The sequence below is a fragment of the Camelina sativa genome, chromosome 2, assembly GCF_000633955.1.
Source record: "Camelina sativa cultivar DH55 chromosome 2, Cs, whole genome shotgun sequence".
In the NCBI taxonomy this organism is placed as follows: Eukaryota; Viridiplantae; Streptophyta; class Magnoliopsida; order Brassicales; family Brassicaceae; genus Camelina; species Camelina sativa.
Genome location: NC_025686.1, coordinates 3,986,713 through 3,999,114, shown reverse-complemented (window position 1 = coordinate 3,999,114; position 12,402 = coordinate 3,986,713). Strand labels below are relative to the sequence as shown.

The 12,402-nt window shown below is 39.9% G+C and overlaps 1 pseudogene; it reads left to right on the top strand.

Annotated features, from left to right (window-relative positions):
• LOC104717188 lies at positions 6,287-12,051 on the top strand (annotated as a pseudogene).

Sequence of the window (12,402 nt, the reverse complement as noted above, 5' to 3'; positions counted from 1 at the left end):
TCTCCTTTCCTCTCCCTTTTCTCACTTCCATTATTTTTTTCTTCTTTCTATTTTTTTTCTTAATCAAAGGTGTAAGCGAATACCGGGGTCATTGGTAATTTACCTACCCCTCACTTCCAAGCTTTGTGTGATCATTTGACTCAAGAGTAGAATAATGAGGTCACTGGTAATTTACCTACCTCTCTAAACTGATCAAAATCATCTCATCTTTTATTCTCTTTTTCTGATTTTTTTTAAGCACTGAAGGGAAGAGAGAGGGGAGACATACTTTGAAAAATTGCACTGTCTTGTATGGCCTGAAGAAGAAGTCTAGTCCACTGATTTCCAACCCCAAAGTAAGAGATTAAGTCCGGTTAAAATCCTGATAAAAGTTGAGACAACGTTAGATCAATCAGATATCCATTGAATAAGGGCTTTCAGGATTGTTGATAAGGCTCATAGTCTTTCTAAGCTTCAGTTCTGAGATCAAGCATAAACAAATAATCATTAGAGTGTTAGCCAAATAAGAGAAATCATTAGTCAAGATCATAATTCCCAAAGACAAAAAGAAAAATTTTGAAAAATTTGACTCAAACTTTATGGTTTTGACTGACACAACTGAAACTCAAAAACAGAAAACATAGTTAGTAACTAACCTCCCCCAGACTTAAACAACACTGTCCCCAGTGTTATCAAGTAAGAGGAAAGCAAAAATAAAAATAAAATAAACAAAAATCAAAATCAAAAGAAAAAGAAAAACCTACCAGTGGGTTGCCTCCCACTAAGCGCTTGTTTTCAGTCATTAGCTTGACTGTGTTGGAGCTCATGCATCTGGAGGATCAGAACATGGCATTGAAATCCTCTTCATCCAAGGTGGTGTATAAGCTTTAGGTGCATGAGGCTTGCCAAGGATGTGAGGAACAGGACCAGGGTGGGATTTAGGGATTGGTTTGCCTCTCTTATGTCCTGCAAAATCATCAACAGAAGAAACAAGCGCTCTACGATAATCTCGTGGCTTGGTTAACTGCAAAACAGTTTTTATCTCTTTGAAATTCTTGTTGATGATAGGAGGAAGTTTAGGAGAAGAAGATGCATACCTTGGCCTTACCTGAGGGCTCTGGAGTGTGGATTGATGACTCTTCTGTTTGGGAATAGGTTTCTGACTTGGAGCATCAGTTTTGGACAAGCTTTGTCGCGGTCGTGGAGGGGTGTCGATCGATACCCTCTTGGTGGCATCGATCGACACTGAGCCTGATGCTCGTGTTGCAGAAACTTTTTCAACAGAAAAAGTCTGTCCATCAATAGTAGGAGCCCTCCTCAGCTTATCCATCTCAAAATTCAAACTCAAACCATCCACATTCAGTGCTATGTGTCCCTTCTGCACATCAATGATGGCACCAGCTGTAGCCAAGAAAGATCTTCCTAAGATGAGAGGATCTTTAGGCTCTTGATCATACTTCAGCACCACAAAGTCAGTGGGAATCATGAAGTTGCCAACCTCAACTGGAATATCCTCTAAAATACCTTCAGGAGTTCTTCTGGATCTATCAGCTAGGATTAGAGAAATCTGAGTTGGCTTGAATTCTGTCATCCCAAGTCTCACAGCAACAGAATGTGGCATCAAGTTGATGCTAGAGCCAAGGTCACAAAGTGAGTGTGAAAACCTTCCTGCTGAGATAGAGCAATCAAGTACAAAGCTTCCAGGATCTGGTAACTTCTCTGCAGTCTTACAAACCTAACTCGGACACTTTGCCTATGAATGTCCAAGCGGGAACAATGGTGTACATTTTGCAGAGATTGATGAAAAGGAAGAAGTTCTTCTTATGGCTCATGTTGAACTTCAAGGGACCAGAAGAGGAGATGTCTGGTTCGTAGATTCTGGATGCTCAAACCACATGTGTGGTGAGAGAAACATGTTCTCGAGTTTGGACACTACATTCACTCACAATGTCAAACTCGGGAATAACCACAAGTTGATGGTCGGTGGAAAAGGAGTGGTGAAGATAACACTCAATGGAGTAAGCTATGTGGTTAATGACGTTTATTACGTCCCTGAATTGAAGAACAATCTGCTAAGTGTTGGGCAACTCCAAGAGAAGGAGCTGGACGTCTTGTTCAAAGGAGGAGAACGAAGAACTTGCAGCATCTATCATCCCTCAAAAGGAAAGATAGCAGAGTCCGTTATGACTGCAAATCGGATGTTCGTTCTGGTAGGTGAGACATGCGATAAGGCGATGGAGGAAAGATGCTTACAAGTTGATGTTGCGAACAAAGAAGAACTATGGCATCATCGATATGTTCATCTCAGCCACAAAGGTCTTCTCATCCTGCATAACAAGGAGATGGTCACCGGATTACCAGACATTGGTCAAATGAAGATTACATGTGAAGCATGTATCAAAGGGAAACATCACCGAGTATCTTTCCCAAAACAGAGCAAATGGAGATCAACCGAAAAGCTGGAACTCATCCACTCTGATCTGTGCGGTCCAATTAATCCACCATCAAATAGCCAAAAGAGGTACTTAATTAGCTTCATTGATGATTTCTCAAGGAAAACGTGGATATACTTTGTAGTAGAGAAATCAGAGGCGTTCCACATTCTCAAAGAGTTCAAGGCGTTTGTTAAAAAGCAATCAGGGAGTTTCATTAAGTGTCTGCGAACTGACAGAGGAGGAGAGTACAACTCTACCGAGTTCAAGGAGTTTTGCAAAGAACACGGGATCAAGCGACAACTCACCAATGCATACACTCCACAGCAAAACGGAGTCGCTGAGCGCAAGAACAGAACAATTATGAACATGGTGAGGGCGTTGTTATCAGAGAAGGAAGTGCCAAAGATTTTTTGGCCAGATGCAGTACAGTGGGCAAATCATGTTCTTAATCGATCTCCTACAGCGATCATGAAAGATATGACACCGGAGGAAGCATGGAGTGGTTGCAAGCCATCGGTTGAGTACTTCAGAGTCTTTGGTAGCATCGGATACGTCCATGTTCCCGATGTCAAACAAACCAAACTTGACGACAAGAGCCTGAAGTGTGTCATGATTGGCTACAGTAGCGAATCAAAAGCTTTTAAAATGTTTGATCCCATAGAGAAGAAGGTTCATGTTAGCAGAGACGTGATCTTTGAAGAGGAAAAGAAATGGAAGTGGGACGATAGTTATTCAAGTGAACAAAGCATGGAGCTTGAGTGGGAAGATGAGTACGACTGTGTTGAAAATGAAGACGAAGAAGCAGGAGATCAAAGTGAGGACTCTCCCTCGCCCATTCAAGTCAACACTGAAGCTACAACCTCAACTGTTGGTAGACCAAGAAGGCCACCTGCTTGGCACGATGATTACACCTCTGGAGAAGAATTATCTGATGCTGAAGATGAGGCAAACATGGCGAGAATTGGACCTGAAATAATGGCTTTCATGGTCATCTCAGATCCAACAACTTTCATGGAAGCTGCAAAGCACTTGAGGTGGAAAGAGGCGATGGATGCTGAGATAAGTTCAATTGAAAAGAATCACACCTGGTCATTGGTGACGCTTCCAGATGGAGCAAAGGCAATCGGAGTGAAATGGATCTACAAAACCAAATTCAACGACCAGGGAGAAGTAGACAAATTCAAAGCCAGACTTGTCGTGAAAGGCTATGCTCAAGAGTATGGAATCGACTACACAAAAGTCTTTGCACCTGTGGCTCGAATGGATACTGTAAGAATGATTATCGCAATGGCAGCTCAACGAGGTTGGGGTATTCATCAACTGGATGTGAAATCGGCATTCTTACATGGCGAGTTAGAGGAGGATGTTTTTGTGGAACAGCCTCAAGGTTATGAGGCAAACGGGAAGGAGCATATGGTTTACATGTAATCTTCATTTGGCCAATGTCTGGTAATCCGGTGACCATCTCCTTGTTACGCAGGATGAGAAGACCTTTCTGGCTGAGATGACCATATCGATGATGCCATAGTTCTTCTTTGTTCGCAACATCAACTTGTAAGCATCTTAGGATGTTTTTGTGGAACAGCCTCAAGGTTATGAGGCAAACGGGAAGGAGCATATGGTTTACAAATTGCACAAAGCCCTGTATGGACTAAAACAGGCACCAAGAGCCTGGTTCAGTCGCATTGAAGCTTACTTTATCAGAGAAGGTTTCGAGAGCAGCATCAGTGAACAAACCTTGTTCATCAAACGCAGAAGAGGTAAAATACTCATCGTTAGCATCTACGTTGATGACTTGCTTTTTACTGGTGATGATGATGAGTTGTTAGCTGAGTTCAAGCAGTCTATGAAAAGGGAGTTCGATATGACTGATTTAGGCAGAATGAGATATTTTCTTGGCATAGAAGTTGTGCAAAGGGACGATGGCATTTTTATCTGTCAAAGAAAATATGCAGCAGATGTCATTGAGAGGTTTGGAATGCAGAATTTTAATTCTGTCTGCAGTCCAATAGTTCCTGGTCAGAAAATTGGTCGAGACGAGCCAGGTGTGAAGGTCGATGCAACTCTGTACAAGCAGATGGTGGGAAGCTTAATGTATTTAACAGCAACACGTCCTGATCTGATGTTTGTGGTGAGCCTCATCAGTCGCTTCATGGCCAGTCCAACACAGCTGCACTTTGGTGTTGTGAAAAGGGTCATGCGATATTTGAAAGGTACTTTAGAGTATGGGATTTGGTACAAGAAAGGAGGAAGAACAGGGCTCATCGGTTACACGGATAGTGATTATGCGGGAGACATTGATGATAGCAAGAGTACTTCATGTTATGTGTTTTTGTTGGGTGGAGGAGCCATTGCATGGTCATCACGAAAGCAACCCATTGTGACGTTGTCAACCACTGAGGCAGAGTACGTTGCAGCGGCAACCTGTGCTTGTCAAGCTGTTTGGATGGGAAGAGTTCTAAAGGAAATTGGATACGATCAAAGAGGAGAAATGGTGTTGTTGTGTGACAATACTTCTACTATCAAGCTGTCTAAGAATGCTGTTTTACACGGGAGATCCAAACATATCAAGGTTCGTTATCATTTTCTAAGGGATTTGGTTAAAGAAGGAGCCATTGAACTTGTTTACTGCAACACAGAGGAGCAGCTGGCCGATATCATGACAAAGCCGTTAAAGATGTTAACGTTTCAGAGAATTCGTGAAGCTTTTGGGATGAGCATTTTGAACTGAGTTCTTGAGAGAGTTCAGTTTAGGGGAGGGATTGTTGAGTTTATTGAGTCGTGTCTTTGTTTCCGCAAGTTTAGAAATAAAAGAGACTTGTTCTCTTTAGTTTGTTTCAGTCAATTCTGTTCTGCGTAAAACTAGCTTAGTGGTTAAGCTAGTGGAGTTGTGTCCTTGTTTTTAGTTTGCTTCAGATATTGTAAAACTATAAAACGCATTGAGACGTGATGAATATATTCAGATCATTTTAGTGCAATATTGTGTCTTCTCTGAAACTGCAATTAGAGTTGTTTTTACCTTTTTGATCCGTTTTGTGTTTCGTAAAAACAAATGACACAACTACTTATAAAATTGATTCCTTCTTCAGGAAGTAAAGAAAATATTTTAGAAGGTTAAGAAGTACTCACGTTAACAACTGCGCACATGTACCGTCCATGTCACAACCATACTGTTATAACTTATAAGATTTGGACTAAATTGTTGGGTGAGATATTGCATTGGTGACGACATATCGACAATTATATGATAATCTCCGAAACGCTGGATCCTTCCATGATAATGATCCTTAATTACGTTGGCAGGGGATTGGTCGGAGCTCCCTTCAATGTTGAGATGTAATGAGGCTTTAAGTTCGATGGTTCATGTCAAATCATTGATGCTCTCGATTCAAAGACCTTTGGTACAGTATATTTCTTTGTGGGAAATTGTGATTCTCCTAATTAGGCATTTTTTTAACAAATAAATACAAAACTAACTACTTGATTCGTTGGTGTTGCGAGACTGATTATTTTTTTCAATGATAACGAGATCGAGAGAAGCCAATCGCTTGATCCCGAGCTTAGACGAGCCATTAGAGATTCAAGAATCGCGGTTGTTAAACCGGAAAATTTGGCATGAAAATTTTCTAAGAAACCGCAATACATCATACGGAAACAATATTTCCATACAATTGGCTCATTTGAGTAAATTTAATATCCGTTGACAAAAAGATAAGAATCAGAGTCATACACCACTGGAATATTTCTCATTTAATAAGAATCAGCTTCAAGGGTTTATAGACCCATTTAAGCCGGTTCTCATTGAACAGAAGAACCGGTTGGTTATCTCTGGAATGTTTCTCTCTTAATCACATAAACAAGTTGTTTTAATATACGATCGGATGGGATCCTCAAAAAACCTCATAAACCCTTGAAGCTCGAGAAAAATTGTGTAAAAACCACTCCAATGGCGGTTCTGGACAAATTGTTTCGAGCATCTCGAGCATGGCGCGGATCTCTCTCCCACTCTAAATCCATGGTTCCTTCCCACCCACGGGCACGAGAGCTTCGTCGCTGTTTCCATACCGGTATTCTATTGAATTCAAGAATTTTGTAAATTTCTTACAATTCGACGATCCCTTGATCTCATAGTGTATTTCAATTGAACCCATTTGATTGTATGAACTGGTAGTTCGTTTAAAAATTGGAACTTTTCTAGAATTGTAAGCAGCACGAGTATGATCCCATTACATTCCAATTTTCAAATTTTCATAACTGGAATTTTGATTTTTGGTGTTTAGCTTATGATCTAGAGACGATTACGAGTTCTTTGTCACTTCTCTTTCCAGTAGAATCTTTGTCTCTTAGTAAAAATGGTGTCTTTTGATTTTTGCAGGAACCTTTGAGCAGCAGAGTTATTCAAAAGTAAATCAATTCTTGAGATCTTGCAGCACCTTAAACGACTCTCCATGCTTTTCCATGACACCTGCATTTTTGGGTGCTCTCTTCAGTTTTGGAGCAATTGGAGTAGCTTATGCTGAATCTGATGAGGTTTTGTAAACACACACACACACTCACAAACAACAAAATTTTGAATCGTTGGTGTTGATAGATGAATTAGTCTATTTACTGTGTTGATATCTTAACCTCTTGCAGCCTAATGACAAGTCACCTACCGTTCCTGTAGATACCAAACTATGTAGACATTGCCAAGAAAGAACGAGCTCGGATTGAAGAACTAATACAAAGTAAAGGAAATCAATATGGTTCTTACCCACGTTTCAATGTTGCTGTCAGGGGTCAAAAGGTGAATGATCCCTCTCTTTTTGTTTCTCTAGTTTCGAGAATTTGGGTATATGACTTACTTCTGAATGTTCCTTGATGCATAACTTCGATGATAAAAATGTTTGTTCTGTGTTTTAGATTACCTTGAAGTTCCAAGTTCCTTCTACTTGTGAAGTTGCACAATTAATATCAAACATTGGATCTCAACTAGGTGTGAAAGTCTCAGATCGCACTGGTGGTTCCAGGTTAACTAACCCTCATTCTTTGTCTTGTTGTCAGGGACGATTCAGTTTAAGGGACCGGGATCTGATGCGAGAAATCATACCTTAATGCTGGAACTTGGGGCTCAAGCCTATACAATTTTTGGTAATGTGAGATTCACTCACTTTGTTATTGTTTGTCTTTGCTGTAAAATCTTTTCGTAGTAAAGAAAGTTACTGTGAGTTGTTTAAGTGAACCAACAAGTAATCAATGTGTAAGTCGTGTAGTGTGGTATTAAAGCCAATGATATGATTGAAGTTTGAAGATGTGTGGGGGAATTGCATATACTGGCACATTAAGGCATTTCGTTTGACTTCTTAGTTGACCGGACACAGTACGTACGTAAGCTGGAAAACTTTAATCAATATTTCATTGGAAATTTCCCAGAAGGCTACTTATTTGACGAAGCTGAGTTCTTACTTCTTTTCTCTGATTAGTCTCTCAAAAAATCTCAGTCCTCGACTCCTCGGTCGCTCCATTGACGAAAAAGGTACGTACGAATGGGTCGCAATTGGGTGTACGACGTCTTCCCAAACTTCAGCGGTGAAGATGTCCGTCAAACATTCCTCAGCCACTTTCTAAAAGAGTTAGATCGGAAACTGATTATTGCTTTTAAAGATAACGAGATCGAGAGAAGCCAATCGCTTGATCCCGAGCTTAAACGAGCCATTAGGGATTCAAGAATCGCGGTTGTTATCTTCTCCAAAAACTATGCTTCTTCGAGCTGGTGTTTAAATGAGCTTCTTGAGATTGTTCGATGCAAAGATGAAAGCAATCGATTGGTGGTGATTCCTGTTTTCTACGGTTTGGATCCTTCTCATGTTAGGAAACAGATCGGAGATTTTGGAATAATATTTGACAAGACTTGTCAGAACAGAACAGAGGATGAGATTCATCTATGGAGGAGAGCTTTGATCGATGTAGCTAACACTCTCGGATATCACTCTGCAAACTGGTACGGTCTCTTGATTTGATTATTCATATACTTAGTTTGTTTCTTGCTTGCTTTGTGTGTTGTTGATTAATTGGTTCTTGTTGTTTTAGGGTTAGTGAAGCAAAAATGATAGAAGAACTCGCCAATGATGTTTTGGTTAAACTTAGTTTAAATCCATCAAAGGATGATGTTGAGGATTTTGTTGGCATTGAAGATCATATAGGAGAGATGAGTTCATTGTTGCGTTAGTATGGTTGGGATTTGGGGTTCTTCGGGAATTGGCAAGACTACTATTGCAAGAGCTTTGTTTAGTCGTCTCTCTCGTCATTTCCAAGGTAGTGTCTACATAGACAGTGCTTTTGTATCTAAGTGTAGGAAGGATTACCATAAAGCCAACCCAGATGACTATAATATGAAGTTGCATTTGCAAAGAAATTTCTTGTATGAGATATTAGGGAAAAGGGACATAAAGATGGATCATATTGGTGTAATGGGAGAGAGGCTAAAGCACCATAAACTTCTTATTGTTATTGATGATTTGGATGATCATCTTGTGTTGGATGCCTTGGCTGGTCAAACTCAATGGTTTGGGCTTGGGAGCAGAATCATTGCCATTACTAAAGATAAGCATCTTTTGAGAGCTCATGGTATTTATTCTATTTACAATGTTGGCCTCCCATCTGAAAAGCAAGCTCTTCAGATATTTTGTCGATCTTCTTTTAGGCAAGACTATCCACCTGATGGTTTCATGGGACTTGCTTCTGAAGTACAAAAGCGTGCGGGTAGTCTTCCTTTGGGTCTGAAAGTTTTTGGTTCGTTATTCCGAGGCAGGAGCAAAGAGGATTGGCTGGATATGCTGCCTAGGCTTCGTAATAGACTGGATGGAAAAATTGAGAAGACTTTGAGAGTCAGCTATGATGAGTTAGATAGCAGAGAAGATAAAGCGTTGTTTCGTCACATCGCATGTCTCTTCAACGGTGCGAAAATTGATTACATCAAAATGGTCCTCGCAGATAGTGATTTGGATGTTAAAATAGGGCTGAAAAACCTAGTTGATAAATCCCTCATACATGTAAGAGGAGATGTTGTTGGGATGCACTGTTTGGTACAAGAAATGGGCAAAGAAATTGTTCGTACACAGTCTAACGAACCCGGGGAACAAGAATTCTTGTTGGATTGTAAGGATATTTGCGATGTACTTGAGGATAATACTGTAAGTTCTCCTTTGATCGTTCACTCCTTATGATTAAAGCATTGTCATCTAAATGCAGTCACTTGTTAAGAATATTGATTTTGTTTACTTCTAATATTATCTTTTTCAGGGTACCAAAAAAGTCTTAGGTATATTGTTGGATATGTCGGGGATTGATGAGTTGCACATTCACAAGAGAGCCTTTGAAAAGATGCGCAATCTCTATTTTCTAAAGATTAACAATAAACCATATAAAAATGTCAGATGGCACATATCCGAAGGGTTCAACTATTTGCCCCCAAAACTCAAAGTACTAAGCTGGATAGGATGCCCATTAAGAAGTTTGCCTTCTAATTTTTGTCCTCAACATCTAGTTAAGCTCAAAATGCAGAATAGCAAGCTCGAGAAGCTGTGGGAAGGAGTTCATGTAAGTTTTGAGTTAAAATTTTTGGATGAGTTCTTTTTTTTTTTTTTAGTATGTGTAAGTGTAACATATGTTTTTTTCCGTTTGCTCTGCCTTTGTTTAGCCTCTCACAGGTCTCAAGCGTATAAATTTCTCGGGATCTAAAAATTTGAAAGAAATTCCAGATCTCTCGATGGCCACTTGTCTTGAGAAATTGTTGCTCAGACATTGCTCGAGCTTGGTGAAAATTACTTCTTCTATCAGGCATCTCCATAAACTATTGGTGTTGGAAATGAGTTGGTGCACAAAGCTTGAGGCCCTTCCGTCAGGATTCAACCTTAAATCTCTCGACAGGCTCGATCTCGGTGGATGCTCACGGCTAAGAAGGTTTCCTGATATCTCAAGTAATATTACATGGCTTAATCTAAATCGAACAGCTACTGAAGAATTCCCCTCTAACCTGCGTTTAGAGAATCTCAAAACTCTTCATATGAAAGAAATCAAGAGTCAGAAACTATGGGAAGGAGTGCAGGTAATGGTATAACTAATTCTATAACTTTGGGAAAGGTAAATCATTTTAGATGAACATATCTTATTCTTGACACTTTCTCCTTGTTGTCTTTTTATTCTTTTGTTCAGTCGCTTACATGCCTCACGACGATAGATTTGTCGGGATCTGAAAAGCTGAAAGAAATCCCAAATCTTTTGTTGGCAACCAATCTTGAGTGGATGAATCTCGGGGGTTGCACAAGTTTGGTGGAATTACCATCTTCATCTATTGAGAATCTCAATAAGCTGACTTACTTGAGCATGGAAGATTGCACAAAGTTGGAGGTACTTCCAACCGACATCAACCTTAAATCTCTCGAGTGTCTTAATCTCAGTGGATGCTCAAAGCTAAGGATATTCCCTGATATCTCAAGAAACGTTCTTCTTCTCGTTCTAAACCAAACAGCGATTGAAGATATTCCTTGGTGGGTCAACACATTCTCTAGACTCAATTGCCTACGTATGAAAGATTGCAGCAGTTTTAAATTTAAATCATCCACTTCTAGTATTTTGAAACGTCTTAAGGAAGTTGACTTCGAAGACAGCGGGGATTCCCATGATATTTTCGACGATGATAAGGACTATAATAGTTTCTGTCGATATCAGGATTGTGTAAGAAGAGTGGGAAAAAAATTAGGAGAAAGGAATAATCAATGGGTCTACAGGAGTTTTTCTCAGCTTTTAGGATGCAAGAGTTTTGCAGAGATTGAAACACTACTAACAGAAGTGGATCCGAACAAAGAAAGAAAAGCTTTAGAGATGTACTTGAGAGATTATTGCTATGACTATAATCATAACGAGAAAAGTTTCATACGCCAGCGTCCAAGGCTGTGGCAAAAATATTTGAAAGAACAAGAAGCCGATGTACGGCTACAGGCACGGGAAAGTGATAAGGATGCAGCTATCTATGCTCATAAGTTTATTCTGGTTGCAACTTCTTCTGTCTTCAACTCCTTTTACTTTTTATCATTATCTGATTCAGTTATAAATTTGTAGAAATGATCTTCCATGATATGCTTTCTTTGTTAATGTTCTTTCCTTGTCATATATAGTCTGCAAGATCAAAGATGTTTATGAAGATATTTGAATCCGACAAATTTAAGGCTTCTTCCAAGCTGGAGATCACTCTGTCAGAGCTGAAACAAGAAGAGTTAGAGGTTTTTGTTGAGTACATCTACAGCGACGGCTCTATGCTCTCAGAGAAAGCAAAGCAACACGTTAGATCACTCTATCGTGCAGCTGACAGATATGAGATGTTGTATCTATGTGAGCTATGCAGAAAGGAGCTTGTATCTCGTAACTCTTTGAGTGCTCGTCACCCCGATACCCCTTTTATTTACAAAGGCCTTCATGCACTCTCAGAAACAACAAACTTGCGCTTTCTATCTTTACGAGGTTAGGGTCTTCGTCGCTGTTAGATATCAGAAACAACTATTTTAAGTATTAGATGATTAATAAAGATCTGGGCAGGCTTGTAGAAATCGGTAAGAACTAAGAAGGAACGAGAACTGGATTTATATTGATATATTCTCTATTGTGTTGGTTGAAAATTACATGTCTTTCTCTTAATTGAAACTCAGAGTATTTAAACAGAAACAACTTCAAAACTATCTCCTTCATCTCCTCAGAAGATCTCGGCCTATGATCCCGCGATCTCCTCTCTAGTTTGACTCGATGCCTCTTCTCAGCCGGATCTTCTTCTTGGGCCCGCAGAAGGCCCGTTACCACGTATAACAATCACTCCTTACTGGGCTTCTCCTATGGGGTCCAAACCCAACACAAACAGTTGCCAATCATCCGAATGGTCCTTGACTCATATAGATTACGAGAGCTATTTTCCTTCGTAAGTGACAGTACTTGGAGATGTTGGAGATGCCCTAATATG